Consider the following 685-nt stretch of genomic DNA (forward strand, 5'->3'; position numbering starts at 1 on the left):
CCTTGGCCAGGGGTGCCAAGCAATTGGTGGTGCAGGAGGCATTGCTGACAATCTTGAGGGAGTTGTCATACTTCTCGTGGTTCACACCCATCCCAAACATGGGAGTATCGGCAGAAAGGGCAGAGATGATTACCCTTTTGGCACCACCCTTCAAGTGAGCCCCAGCCTTCTACCATGGTTGTGAAAATGCCAGCAGGCTCTACAACATATTCAGCACCAGCATCACCCCACTTGATGTTGATGGGATCTCGTTCCTGGAAGATTGTGATGTGTTTCCCATTGATGACAAGCTTCCCATTCTCAGCCTTGACAGTACTATGGAATTTGCCATGGGTGGAATCATACTGGAACACATAGACCATGTAGTTGAGGTCAATGAAGGGGTCATTGATGGCAACAATATCTACTTCGCCAGAGTTAAAAGCAACCCTGGTGACCAGGCACCCAATAAGGCCAAATCCATTTACTCTGACCTTCACCATCGTGTCTCATGGAAGTGGCTGGGACTGCACAAGAGGGTGTGGCTGTCTGTCAAACGGGGAGGAGCAAAGAGCCAAGCCATGGTATTTTGAATCGCCTCATATGCATGTGGTTGGGCAATCCTACTTCTGTAGTGATACTGCCTCGGAAACCCAAGGAGGGGTCGCTATGAGTCGGGTTTGACTCGATGGCACATAACAACAAC

At 49.6% G+C, this 685-nt stretch overlaps 1 pseudogene; it reads right to left on the reverse strand.

Moving 5' to 3' along the window:
• Positions 1 to 7: 7 nt before the first annotated feature.
• Positions 8 to 482, reverse strand: LOC122152136 (annotated as a pseudogene).
• Between the last annotated feature and the right edge of the window lie 203 nt (positions 483 to 685).

This window comes from Orycteropus afer, unplaced genomic scaffold (assembly GCF_000298275.1).
Source record: "Orycteropus afer afer isolate SDZICR_OR568_19922 unplaced genomic scaffold, OryAfe1.0 scaffold11137, whole genome shotgun sequence".
Taxonomy (NCBI): domain Eukaryota; kingdom Metazoa; phylum Chordata; class Mammalia; order Tubulidentata; family Orycteropodidae; genus Orycteropus; species Orycteropus afer.